This window comes from Sciurus vulgaris (assembly GCF_902686455.1).
Source record: "Sciurus vulgaris genome assembly, chromosome: 2".
Classification (NCBI taxonomy): Eukaryota; Metazoa; Chordata; class Mammalia; order Rodentia; family Sciuridae; genus Sciurus; species Sciurus vulgaris.
The window spans coordinates 131,779,244-131,793,718 of record NC_136462.1 but is presented as its reverse complement, the minus strand read 5'-3'; the positions used below and the strand labels follow the sequence as shown (position 1 = coordinate 131,793,718).

The 14,475-nt window shown below is 38.0% G+C and overlaps 1 protein-coding gene across 4 annotated transcripts in view; it reads right to left on the bottom strand.

The window, feature by feature from the left end:
* The window catches only part of OTUD7A (OTU deubiquitinase 7A), a 346,216-nt gene that overhangs the window by 312,111 nt on the left and 19,630 nt on the right, over positions 1 to 14,475 (bottom strand). The window contains exon 2 of one of the 4 annotated variants that reach the window (XM_079121947.1): positions 2,842 to 2,921. The exons of the other annotated variants lie outside the window; for them this stretch is intronic. The gene's annotated coding sequence lies outside the window, so the exon portion shown is untranslated. The remainder of the gene's footprint in view (positions 1 to 2,841; positions 2,922 to 14,475) is intronic. 4 annotated transcript variants of the gene reach the window in all.

Below are 14,475 nucleotides of genomic sequence, written 5' to 3'. Positions count from 1 at the left end.
GAGTGGAAGGGAATAGAGTGAGGGGCTCCAAGAACTTGTGCTGCAGTAAAGGAAGACAGCAGTATGACTGCTAAGAGTTTCCCCCAGTCTGACGGGTATTTGTTGAGAGAAGTTCTACTATCTATTCTTTGGATCACTCACTGAATGCAAGTGCTATACATAATGTCAGGACAATCTTATAAAGGTGGGCAATTTAAGGAAAGCATGCACAGCCTAAACTCTCTACCTACTCACATGTCTGGCCCAGGAAGTATGTAAAAGTTGCTATCTGTAGTGTATGTCGGACGCTAATTTAGGGAGCATCCGAAAAGGGTAAATGCAAAATAGGACTGAGGGGAGGATGTGTGGATGAGTAAGAATCTTTCTGAATAATTAGATGCTGGCAGGACAAATGAAATGAGATCACTGTGAATAGAAAGTGTGAGTGAGCAAGGATAGTGCAGGGCATTACTGGGAGGGTGTGACCCCCTACCCAGGGCTAACAATCTTGCCATAGACACCAATGGTAGAAAAAATTAATATTTCCCAAGGTCTGTCATGATCTTCACCTGCCAGGAAAAGAGAGCCATCTTATTCTAGTGCTATGGCACTTTGCTAAACAAAACTATTGTTATAGGGGGAATCCTTTGTAACTTCTTTTGCTTTTATCTTAAATGGAAATAAGCAAGGTCAAAGACAGAAAAAGATGTGGAAGGACATTAGGGTGCAAAATAAAATACTAGACACTCAGGAAAACTAGTAAACAGTTTACTAGTAAACTCAATAAAACAGGTAAACAATGAGTATTTTAGTGTAAGCATGCCTCATGTAATTTAGAGGACAGGCTTATACTAGAATATAATTTGTTACTCATCTGAAATCCAAATTTAATGGGGCAACCCACTGCAGTGTTTATCTACATCTACCAACTCTAAAGGAAACACAACTGGTTTGACCTCCTTACAACCCTCTCTGCTAGTCACCACAGAAAAACGTAAAGCAAGGTGGAACTCAGCAAAAATGTTACTGAATTTTCATCTGTAAACAGAAAGTGGAAGGCAGCCAGGACTGGTCAGTATTGACAAGAAATGCAATTACTATATGTCATTAATTTTTTTAAATTATATTTTCCTCTTTGTTCTCCCAACTGCCTTGCTTCTTGGACATGGATTTAAATGTTTTATACACACACAGATGAGTGTAAGTAACCAAGTCAATAGTTAATGCAGATCCTATGTGATCACACCACTGAAAAAGCAAAGTTTATTTAATGAAATTCAGAATTGTTTTATAATTTGTATCTGATTCAAGACACATATCTCAAGCAAACTCTGAAAGTGATATTTTGTGCTAACATTTCTAAATATTCTTTCTAATGCTCTAGTTTTTAAAGTCTCTTTCAAATTTAGTATTAAGGTTTTAAAATGTTCTGTATAATGCCAAATTGTGGTATGGCCATATCCTTTCACTCTTATCTCTGTTCCAGACCCACTTTAGAACCTAAAAGAAAGTATGTAGTCTTCCCTTACCCATGGGGACATATTCTGAGGACCTGAATGGATGCCTAAGACCACACAGAGAACCAAACCCTACATACTCTGTTTTTCTATGTATATATATATATCTATTATAAAGCTTAATTTATAATTTAGGCACTGTAAGAGATTAACAACAATAACTAATAATAAAATAGAATGATTATAACAATCTACTATAAGTAAAGCTATTTAAAACTTACAAATTGTTTATTTCTGGAATTTTCTATTTAATATTTTTGAACTACTGTTGACCTCAGGTAACTGAAACCACAGAAAGTGAAACTGTGGACAAGGGAAGGACTCCAAAACCACAATGGTTATATAACTTAATTACTTTTCAGTTCTTCTGAAACAGGTTCCTTTTTTCTCTCTCTTATGCTTTTCATGAACTTAGGTCATTTTTGATAGAGGATTTTAAACAACTTTATAATGTGGAATTGCCATAATGACACTTTTCACAGAAATTCTTACTAAAAATAATGTTTTCCTAACTCATGTTTTCAGGTGAGTATTATCATGTTATCAAAACCAGTTGAAAACAGCACAAAAAAGTATTAACATTCCTCATGAATTTACAGCAAACCGCCACAAATTATTATCAAGTAGAATCCAGCAATACCTAGTATGAATTATATTATCAAGGTCAAGTATGCTTTAGTCCAGGGATGAAAGGTTAGTTTGACATTAAAAAAATCAAGCAATATAATGTACTTAAACAGCAAATATCAATTGTCTCAGGAAAAACATTTGGCAAATTCCAACATATATTCACGATAAAACCTCTCAGAAAATTAGGAATAGAATGGAATTTTCTAAATCCAATAAACAGTATCTATGCAAAGTCTATAGCTACCATCATAATTAATACCCAAGCCTGGATACTTTCCCTCCAGGATCAAGAATCAGAAAAATATGCCTGCTCTCACTGTTGATACTTCTCAGTACAGGAAGTTCCAGCCAGTGCAAGAAGGCATGAAAAGGAAATAAAAGGTAAATAGACTTAAAGAGAAGAAAACAAAAGTATCCCTATTTATACAAACCATAGTCTACATAGAAAACCCTGAGTAATCTATAAAAAACATCCTAGAACTGAATGAATTTAGCCAGGGCACAAGATCTGAAATAAACATACAAAATCAACTATTCCTATACACTAGCAATGTACATGAAGAAACTGAAATTAAAATACAATATGGCTTAAAATCATTCAAAATAATAAGATTAAATATAAATTTAAAAAAACATGTATCAAGTTTATAACTTAAAAACTACAAAATATAATGAAAGGAATCAAAGAAGATCTAAAAAAATGGAGGAGACATACTGTGTTCATGGATTGGAAGACTCAACTAAGTAATGATGTCAATTTTCCCAATTTCATATCAAAATCCCAGCAAGGTATACCTGTAAACAAAGACAAGCTTACTATAAAATATTTATGAAAAGGTAAAGGAACTGGAATAGCTAAGACAATTTTGGAAAAGAAAAATGGAGAGAGATAAATCATTACACCCAACTGAGGCTCACTATATCATTTCAGTAATCAAGACAGTATGGTACTGCAGAAAGACCAACAGGAATCAGAAGACCCAGAGATTACTCAGTTTTTTTTTCTTTTTTTTTTTTTTTTTTTTTTTTTTGGTGATGCTGGGGATTGAACCCAGGACCTTGTACTTGTGAGGCAAGCACTCTACCAACTGAGCTATCCCCCCAGCCCTACAAATTCAATAAAATTCCAGTGACATACCTCATAGAAACAGAGCAAATAATCACGAAATTCATTTGGAAAAATAAGAGATCCAGAATAGCTAAAGCAATCCTTAGCAGGAAGAGTGAAGCAAGGGGTATCACAATACCAGAACTTCAACTGTACTACAGAGAAATAGTAACAAAAAAGGCATGGTATTGGCACCAAAATAGACAGGTATATCAATGGCACAGAATAGAGGGCACAGAGACAAACCCACATGAATACAGTTTTCTCATACTACACAAAGGTGCCAAAAACATACAATGGAGAAGAGATAGCCTCTTCAATAAATGGTGCTGAGAAAACTGGCGATCCATATGCAGCAAAATGTAACTGAACCCCCTATCTCTCACTCTGTACAAATCTCAACTCAAATGGATCAAGGACCTCAGAATCAGACCAGAGACCCTGCAGATTATAGAAGAAAAAGTAGGTCCAAATCTTCATCATGTCAGCTTAGATCAGACTTTCTTAACATGACTCCCAAAGCACAAGAAATAAAAGCAGAAATCAATAACTGGGATAGATTCAAACCAAAAAGCTTTTTCTCAGCAAAGGAAACTATCAGCAATGTGAAGAGAGAGCATACAGAGTGGGAGAAAATCTTTGTCACACACACTTCAGATAGAGCACTAATCTCCAGAATATATAAAGAACTCAAAAAACTTTTCACCAAGAGTACAAATAACCTAATCAACAAATGGGCTAAGGAAATGAACAGACACTTCACAGATCTACAAGCAATCAACAGATATATGAAAAATGTTCAACATCTCTAGTAATAAGAGAAATGCAAACCAAAAGTACCTGAAGATTCCATCTCACCCCAATTAGAATGGCAATTATCAAGAATACAAGCAACAATAGGTGTTGGCAAGGATGTGGGGAAAAAGGTACACTCATACATTGCTGGTGGGGTTGCAAATTAGTGTAGCCACTCTGGAAAGTAGTGTGGCTATTCCTTACAAAACTTGGAATGGATCCACCATTTGACCCAGCTATCCCACTCCTTGGCCTGTACCCAAAGGACTTAAAATCAGCATACTATAGTGATGCAGTCACATCAATGTTCATAACTGCTCAATTCACAATAGCTAGATTGTGGAACCAACCTAGATGTCCTTCAATTGATGAATGGATAAAGAAACTGTGGTATATATACACGATGGAATATTACTCATCCATAAAGAATAATAAAATTATGGCGTTTGCAGGCAAATGAATGAAGTTGTAGAATATCATGCTAAGTGAGATAAACCAATCCCAAAAAACCAAAGGCTGAATGATTTCTCTGATAAGTGGATGATGATACATAACTGGGGGGTGGGACAGAGGCAAGAATGGAGGAAGAATGGACTGTATAAAGGAAAAAGAGGGGTGGGAGGGGAGGGGGAAGGAAAAATAACAATAAGACAAACATTATTACCCTATGTACATGTATGATTACACAAATGGTGCGACTCTACTTCATGTACAACCAGAGAAACAACAGTTATACCCCATTTGCGTACAATGAATCAGAGTAAATAAATTTTTAAAAAAGACAGGATGGTTTATGTAGAGGGATAGAAACATTAAAAATTGAAATAGATTCATATAAGTACACCAAACTGATGTTTTTAAATTGACATAATTGTGTATATGTATGGGATGCAATGTGATATTCTGAACTATTATACATTAGAAGCCTTCAGTCAAGCTAACCTCACCAACTCTCAGCCTCTTTTGCAGCCTCTGGCAACCACTTTTCTATTCCTTATTTCTATGAGATTGGCATTTCACATTCCATATATGTGAGGTCATACAGTATTTATCTTTCCTTGACTTGCTTATTTCAGTTAGCATCATGTCTTCCAGTTCTGTCCATGTTGTCCTGAATGACAGAGCTTCCTTCTTTTTAAGGTTGAGTAGTATTCCAGTGTGTATATAAAGTCATATTTTCTTTATTCATCAGTTTATTAGTGCTTAGGTTGCTTCCATATCTTTTTTTTTAACAATGCTGAGACCATTTTATGCTCTTTATAACATTTTAGTCTAAAAATGTTTAGAATATTAAAAAGAAGATCTGTTTCCATAGATACATTGAAAACTCATCTACAGAAGACTGTACATGACCATGAGTTCATGATAGTCACAGAGGAGTTGGTAAGGAAATAAAAGGGTAAAATGAGAATATGGAAGTAAGTTAGACTAAGAGCATATACAACTATATGGGCAGGTTAATATTTTCAGATTCAATAATTTATTTTAGGGTCAATGGTACTTTCACTAAAATACAGAAAGCATAAAAAAGTATCTAGCTACAAAGAACAAATAATTTTAAAAAAGAAAGTAATTGAGGATTCTATATCTTAACTATTGTGAATAATGCTGAAATGAGCTTAGGATACTTCTATTGCTTTGGATGTGTACCCCAAAGAGGGACTTCTTGATCATAAGGTAGTTTTATTTCTAGTTTTTTGAGGGAACTCCACACTATTTTCCCAAATGGCTGTGCTAATTTGCATTCCTACCAACCGTGTACAAGGGTTTACTTTTCTCCACATTCTTGTCAAAATTAGGTATCATTCATCTTTTTAATAACAGTAATTTAACAGGTATGAGGTAATAGTTCAAAGTGATTTTAACTTTCATTTCTGATAATGAGCATTGTTTAATATATATTCTGGTCATTTATATATCTTATTTTGAGAAATATTTGTTAAGATCCTTAACCCATCTCGAGTTACTGTATTTTTGCTATTGAGTTGTTTGAATTTCTTATGTATTTTAGATACTAGCTCCTTATCAGATTATGGTGTGAAAACCCCAATGTGTGCACTGTCTCATCATTCTGTTTTGTTTGCTGTGCAAAGAGTTCATTTTCTGTTTTGGATTTTGTTTTCTGTGCTTCTAATGCTGTATCCAGAAATCACTGCTCAGCCCAGTATCACAGAGCTTTTTCCCTATGCTTTTCTCTAGTTTCAGGTCTTATTTTTAAATCATTACTCCGTTTTTAACCTACACACACATACGCACCAGATGAGGGTGCCGGCTCCATTACTGCACATGTGGACACCCATTTTTTCCCAACACCATTCATTTAAAAGAGTATATTATTCCCACTGTGTGTTCTTGGTAATTTGTAGAAAATCAATTGACAGTAAATATTTCTGTTTACTTCTGGGATTTATACCTGTTTCAGTGGTTAATGTAACTGTTTTTAAGCTGGCACCATGCTGTTTTGATTACAGTAGCTTTAAAGGATATTTTGAAATCAGGGAATGTGATACATCTAGCTTTGTTCTTTTTGCTCATTGATTGCTTCAAAAAATCAGGTCTTTTGTGGGCTATATCTATTTTAGGGTTTTTTTTTCTGTTTCTCTAAAAAAATTACATTGGAATTTTAATAGGAATTGCACTCAATCTGTAGATTGCTTTGGGTACTATGGACATTTTAAAAGTTCTTTAAAACATGAATTCATGAACTTGGGATTTCTTTCTATTTATTTGTGTCTTCTTCGGTTTTTTGATCAATATTTTATGTTTTCAGTGTAACAATCTTTCACCTCCTTGGTTAAATTTACTCTTAATTATTTTATCTTAGTCCTGACCAGATAAATGGTCATCAAAGGAAATAAAAGGCATCCATACAAAAAAGGAAAAACTGAAAATGTCTCTGTTTGCTGATGACATGATCTGAAATGTGGAAAACCCTGAAGACTCCACCAGAAATTATTAGAACTGATCAACAAATTCTGTAAAGTTTCACATTACAAATCAACACACAAAAAATTAGTTGCATTTCTAAATACTAATAACAAACTATTTGAAAAAGAAATTAAGAAAACAATCCCATTTATAATAGCAATCAACTGTTTTTGACAAAGGTTAATAAGCAATTCAAGAAGTGTATGCTTTTCAAAAACAGGGCTGAAGCAATTGAACAACTATAGGCAAAAAAAAAAAAAAAAAAAAAAAAAAATCAAACGACCAATACATCATTTACTTTATTTTTTAGATCCTAAAATGGATCATAAATTTAATGTAAAATTCAAAACTATAAGATTTTAGAAAAAAATCACAGGAGAAAATCTTCAATACCTAATGTTATGTGAAAAGTTCTTATATATGACATTAAAAATACATCTAAAAATAATAAATTGTACTTTATCAAAATTTAAAAAACAAAAACAAAAAAAGCAGTAACAACTTTTTCTCTGAGGAAAATCTGTTAGCGGAGAGTTAAAGCCTCATCATCTCCACATCAACCAGTTGCACAATTATCCCCTGGGGACATTGTCCACAACCCTGCCTACTTCTCCACATTCAATCCTTCTAAATCCCACATAAATCAAGATTCATAGACAGACCTCTCTTTCCTTCTTCACTCAGTAGACTAAGCTGCCAACATCTCTGGCCAGAAAGCCTACAGAACCACTACACCTAGCTGATACCCAATATTTCTAATGATCTTGAGAAAACCCCCAACTATTTATTGCTTGGTGATCTTGAAAATTCCCCTACTACTCCTGATATTAAGAACTACAACTACTCTTGAAGACCCCTACCTACTCCCAACTGATCTGGAGGGCTCCCTACACACTAGTCCTAAGTGATCTTCAGCTCTGCCCTTCATAGTCCACTCACAGTCAAATACTTATGATACCAACCCTTGAAGATCCAAGAACATCAGAACAGAGCTGATGGTTCAGAGCAATTCAACCAAATACCTTGTGTTGGGTGGTGAGTTCATGACACTGTGAGCTGCCACTCCCAGTCCCTGGTTCCACAGCACTGCATGGAATGGGTGGCAGAAGAACCACAGAGCAGTTGGCAAGGCAAGCCCTGGGGCCTTGGGAGCACCCTTCTCATCACCACACTATGTAAAGGAATCCTCCATCTGGCCATGGTAATGTCTCCTTCCTCACAGTGGGCAGGTGTTGGCTGGAGAGACAGTGCCATGAGGCAGTGGCCATTTTGGAGAATAGGATGCTTATTATCTGTCCTGTTTATTCTACTCACCAAAAAGATAGGTTCTATAGAGCAGGGTAAGCACTTGAGGGTCCTTGGATTAGATGAAAAAGGTGGGCCTACTATAACCAGCAGGATGAAGGCTTACTGTGATTATATTTTAAACTCTAAAAGGAATATAACCTAATTTGAGGCTCTCAAACAGTGGAGCCAGACATATCCTTTCAAAGATACGTCACCTGCTGAAGTCTGCCCTGGCTTCCACAAAGCACATGCACCTGGACAGGCATGACAGTTTAGGTTTTCTCTTCTATGATGTTCTGTGGTTCTGTATTTAGAGCCACCAAAGCAAAAAGTGGAGTGAGAAATTAACTTGTATGTGAGGGGATTCAGAAAGCTCTACGGAGTATGCCTACATCAGAATTCTTAGGAATAATGCTTGATCACTTATGAACAAACAAAAAACTAAAATAAAAAAAGAATGCCTGGGACTTAGTTGGGATGCAAACTTGTACACTCAGGCTGAGGTTCTTAAAACCACTTTCCTGGTAGATATTATGAGAGCTCACTTACACAGATGCAAAACAGAAATGACACAGTTAGCAAGTTGGATTACTGACTTTAAAAATAACTTAGGTTTTTGTTATTGTTTTATTGTTTTATAGTACTTTAACTTGATCACACTGCATTAAAATATTTTCATGAATATAAGTTTTCTTATAATAAAAATGACCTCCTATAGTATTTCACTTAAAAATATCAAGACACATTCAGCAATTTCTGAAATAATTTTACAGACTATTACAAAACGCAAAGCCTAAAGTTCATTCTCTAAATAATAGAGATGTTTTCTATTTGAACTATCAAGTAGTAGTATTAAACTCTCTAGAGGTTATTGAGCTGATTTTAAAGATATACATACTATGAACTCAGATCTTTTTTAGGTTTTTAATTTTTTTTTCTTTTAACAGACATTGGTAGTCATGGGAAATATCATTTTTAAGTTAACTCTCAGGTTTCAGAAAAACATACATGTGAACAGAAAATATGCAAAATAGTGCCAAAGCATTCTTGAAGATTCAGATTTCTCATAACTTGATCTAGAACATCCTATTATAGGGTGAGAATCCCAAATGTTTGGGTATTGGCAGTGTTTTGGATTTCAGATTTTTTGGATTTTGAAATATATGCAATTATACAATGAGATATCTTGAGGATGGGACTCAAATCTAAACACAGAATTCACTTATGTTCCACATGCACCTTATCCAATAACCTGAAGGTAACTTTATATAATATTTACTAAAAATTTTACATAAAATGCATTTTTACTATGGCACTTTATGTGAAATCAGGTCTAGAATTTTCTATTTGTGGCATCATGTCAGTGCTCAAGATGTTTCAGAATTTGCAGAATTTCAGATTTTGAATGTTTAGATTAGGGATGCCCAAGCTGCAATTCTGCCCAAGCCAGAATTTTCTAAACTGGCTTTTAACAACTGACACTAACTACTACTGCAAAGGAATACCTGAAATCCTGGGCTGACCACCATCTTATGCTGAGAGAGGCGCCTCACATCACCTTTTCCTGCAAAATAATTTTGTCACCTGTGCCATAAGAAGGTTGTAAAAGCAAATCTCAGTCATGTACCAAACTAACCTGTTGTTGAAGACCTTGTCATAACCACTGCAAAATATCTGCCTCTAAAACATGTGCTTGGTACAAAGAAGAGCTGTCATATGCAGAATCCTATGAGGTCTGTTGTCAGCAGACATGGGTTGGGCTCCAGCCCCCTTCTCTTAGTCACACACATTTGCTGGGGAAGACACTTAGCTTGACCTTCACCTGTGTCATCTGGAACATGAGGATAATATTGCCCCTGCTCTTCTCTTCCTCAGAGTGTGAGACGTTGTGCTGAAGGAAGAGAGATGCCTGCTCAAACCATGAATGACCTTGAAAATGTGACTCATGAGCACTGGGTATCCTTAGACTCCAAAAGCTGTTTGGCAACACATATTAGTACACAACCAAGCCTCTAGAGTATTTGTCGCAAGTGGACAGTGACAATTCAGTTGATCCACTTTGCCTCTGCCTATCATCACAATTGGTTTCCTACTACCACCTGTGTCAGCTTATCAGAGGCAAGACATGCTTCATTGGTGGATGAACTGAGCACAGTAAGAAAGAGCTAACCTAAGCTGTATAAACAGCCACTGTAATAAAGTCTTCATTTAAGTTCAGAACCTATATAAAAACTGTAATTGTTTACTGAAGTGACTTTGGATTCCTGCTTGACATAACAGCAACCCAAAATATATTCTATTATGATCATAACCTTACTTATCTACCTGAAGAACCTCATTCTGGTCTCTACATATTGGCAAGAGTGAGTTTTGGAGAGAGAGAGCACATCTTAAGCTATATTAAGATGTAAATACCTGTGCTCCAGCAATTCTTCCTCCAGTTATCTACCCAATAGAAAAGCATTCAATGTTCACCAAAAGACATGCTCTAGAATCATCTGTCATAATGTTCATGATAACCCAGCCTGGAAACTACTCGTATGCCCACCAGCAGTGTATATTTTATACTTACACAGCACTGAGAACTGATGAGCTGCTACTGCATACACACAAGGACCTACATTAATCCCACATGCATAATGTTGAGTGACAGGAGCCAGAAGGAAAAGCATACATACTGCTTGGTCCCCTATCTATAAAGTACAATACAGGTAAAACAAGTCTATGGTGTCAGAAGTGAGAACACTGTTTACCCCAAGGGGAAGGGTGCTGAAAAGGCATTCGGTGGAGGCTCCTGGAGTCCTACATGTTTTGTGTCTTGAATTGTATGTGAACTACAAGGTATGTTCATTTTGTGAACATTTATCGAACTGAAAACTTAAAACACACACCTTTATTCATGAGATTATATTTCCATAAAAAGTTGTGTAGCCATGGCTAAGAGAGAGGCTGGCAAGAGGGGATGACTCAGACCCTGCTCTCAGGACTTGTCTTTTCCTGCCAGTTAAGCCAGCAAGAGGACAGCTTTTCACAGCATGAGTGAGGGCAAGTCCCTTTGATGACTGGTTTCGGCAGAGACTGTACTATGTGCTATATGTGTATATGGCCAGGACGAGGGGAGGAACAGAGAGGACACTATGCAGGCCAGTAATTATGGCATGCTATTTAACAATATCATAAATGCACTCTGGATTCTGATGAGATTCGTGACTCTCTCCAAATTTACTGTGACTCAACTGTGATCTTCTCAAAACTATGACAAAAACCTGACCTACTTAGGACTGGGAAGGTGCCTGTAAGTGACATCGCTGTTTCCCTATTTAAAGCATGTCTCTCATGATAAGCAATAGTAGAACAGAAGAAAAATCCAAATTCATTGCTAGATCTAGGATTCCCAAAGATGGGTTGCATTTGCTGGTGGATCTGAAAACCTTAAATATCAATGCAACATGCATCATAACTGATGGTCTGTGTTTCAGGAAGCTGGGGGGGATAGGGACTGGGTGAGAAAGTACTAAACAGGAGCATCCCAAAAATGCTTCTCCCCTCATTCCTATCCAACCTCACACCATTGTATCTGCAATGCAGAACTTAGCCCCCATTCAACAACAGAGACACGGAAAAGAAGGAGCAAGCCTGGCTACCCTTCCTGTGTCCTTAAAGCCAATGTGAGGAATTCAGGAGGCTTTCTCCTTGGATTACTCTCTTGATGGCCCAGGGTGAGGGAAATACCTAGAATAGTCCCTAGACACAAGGAAACCAATATCTCAACCATCATCTGGGGAAATTTCATAAGATTTCATAAAATTTTTAAGAACTTTTTTCTCAAGAACAACACTATTATGAAGCTTTAATTAATATGGTTTCTTTAAAATGTGTTCTAACAAGGGTAGGAACGTAGTTCAGTGGCAGAGCATAAAGCCTAGGGTTTCATCCCCATCACCACAAAAAATATATCTGACAGTGTTTTTTTCCCCCTACTACACTATTTTCCCAGCTCTTCCCTTAAAAATTTACAATTTTGAAATGAAAGGCTATGCTACACAAGTCCCATGTAATGTGATTCTAGCTGCTGCATAGGCCCAGGTCCAGAAGCAATGCAGTGACCATGCTTTTTGTAAACATCTGTAACATTAGAGATGAGCCTTTGCTTGGCAGAGACCTCACTGAGCCTGGGGACAATGAACAAACTCTGGCTGTGTCACAGTTATTGTTTTTGGTCTGTTCCCCCATCCCCCTTTTTTTCTGTTCTATGACTCAAAAATAACAGGTCAAGGACTAATGGGGCCAGTCTGTGTCACAAAATAGTAAAATGTCCAGAGGCACAACCCTGTGCTATCTGGGTGGGTTCTGTGCTCTGCACCAAAGCAGTTTCTAAGGCCTACAGCATCCAGGAGGGCCATATTCACTCCCAGCAAAGTCACATAGCCTCTGTGAAGACCACCCAGCCAGGCTAGGAGGGCCATGACTTCAGAGGAGCAGAGATATGCATTGGAACTTTCAAACCTGATTTTATTAATCCTTTCTGCAAAGCCCACCCAAAGTTCCAAGGACATAGTCACTGTTGGTAAATTAAAAAATCAGACATGAAGAGTGAGCATTAAACATGTCCCACCCCCATCATTTGGAGATATCTTCCACAACTTCCCAGACGATGTACTGGGACCCTGCAGATGCCATCCTGCCATACTCCCTTCTTCCCTGGCTCCTTCTGTTTCCTTTTTCCTTCCTGTTTCCTTTGACCTTCCCATTCTAGGTACCCACATGGTAGCACAGGATGCAAAAAAAAAAAAAAAAAATTCAGAGTCACAAACTGGTTCCACAAGCCTGTGTTTCCTGGTGACATTGGAGATGACTGTTTGTCATTGGCTTCCTGCCAACCTGATACAAAGGTACCTGACTATGTCTCCTGGGTCCTCATGCACAACTCGCAGAATTCCTGAGGCCACAGCCAGTAAAATGCCCCCCAGAAGGTTGAGAGTTCCTCTAGAGTTAATTTTTCTAAGTAAAAACATCAAATACCAAAGCAAACACTCCCAAACTTCCATAAAGAAAAAGACCTGACTCCACGCAGGCAGGTCAGTCCCACAGAAGGAGGCTGAGTAAGGAATACCCTGCTCTGCCAGAAACGGTGGCTGAACCTTCTTCCTGGCACTCAGGGTCCTACTGACTCAGGGACCATTTTGCGGCCTCAGTTTGTACCTGTGACCTGGAGACATGGCTGACAGTTCTGAGATCTCTTGAGAATTAAAGCCACAACACTTTGTGTGTGTTGGGGGTGACAGGCTGTACAGTCCCACAGCAGGCCGGAGACAGAAAGCCTCCTGCATGGGGACTTCCCCTCTTCTCAGCCTGTGGAAGGCATCATACTTTGTGGTGGGTTCCTGAGAAAGCCCACAAAGGACTACTTTCTTCTCATCCACTTTCCTGTTCCCATCCTACTGTTTGTTTTAAAACAATAATGGTAAGATGCAGGATCCTTTGCCATGTCAGATATTCCCACCTGGCAAGGCACCAGGCCTCTTCTCACTTTCATGAGAAGTCATAAACCTTTTTCCCCAGTGACTCAGTGCATAATTTGCCCCATGCCCTAAAGCTCAAATGAAAGAGGCCACAAACAACTTCCCTATTCCTGAGTCCACTGCCTCAGGTTTTACATGCACATCAGAAACCATTTGGTGACAGTGCAGGGACAGCCTAATGTTCACATGTACCCACCGTCCTGCTCCTGTCCTCATGAAGCCAGGTGCATGTTGGTTCTGACTGTATGATTTGTCTCTGCAAACAGGAGTGACAGCTCTGGATGGGAAATTCACACTCAGTTATGGTTGCACATTTAGACCCTGTCCAGCATGCTTCAGTCATCCCATTGGTGGGAGACCTACTAGAATAAGTCACTCTGGAGAGTCTGCACATCCAGTGTTCTTCCTCCCAAGGCTCTTGCTAGCACCTCTGGGACACTCCCTGTCTCCCTGCCTTTCTCAGTCTCCACTGTAGATGCTCCAGGGTTCTAACCTGGCTCCATCCACATGTGAGCACAGCTATTGACTCTGCAGACCTCTCAGGGCATAGAATCTCTCCCTGAAGAAGGAAGAGTCTGGGGGCTCCAGGAACAAGTGAGCTCACAGAATTAGGCTCTGAACAGAGGCAATACTCAGGACTGCAGCCCCCAGAGTGTGGAATCCCAGATTCCTCCTGTGTCTCTTTTCTGTCTCCTGGGCAGGCTTCCCT